Source organism: Penaeus monodon, chromosome 15 (assembly GCF_015228065.2).
Source record: "Penaeus monodon isolate SGIC_2016 chromosome 15, NSTDA_Pmon_1, whole genome shotgun sequence".
In the NCBI taxonomy this organism is placed as follows: domain Eukaryota; kingdom Metazoa; phylum Arthropoda; class Malacostraca; order Decapoda; family Penaeidae; genus Penaeus; species Penaeus monodon.
In genome coordinates this window covers 10,638,817-10,639,109 of record NC_051400.1, presented here as the reverse complement: position 1 = coordinate 10,639,109, position 293 = coordinate 10,638,817, and positions in this window count along the sequence as shown.

The window sequence follows — 293 nt, the reverse complement described above, 5'->3', positions numbered from 1 at the left end:
TAGAGTGTTTTGTGACCTGTTTGATATTCTATAACTCCATCACAGCACCCACTTGGCCCGAACAAGCCGTGATCATGGAAAATAACACTTAAACCGACTCTGGAGAAACTTGTGCAATTATAAATTCAAGATAGCATCTCCCGACTCTAACTGCATGACTTTCATTGCATGACTCCGGCGCAGACTTCAGTCCATGACTCTGGAATAGTTTTATTATTACGACCGCACTCCGGAGGGTTAAAAAGTTCTCGTTGGGAATGACTTTATTGTTCGGTATTAATGTGGGAAATCTT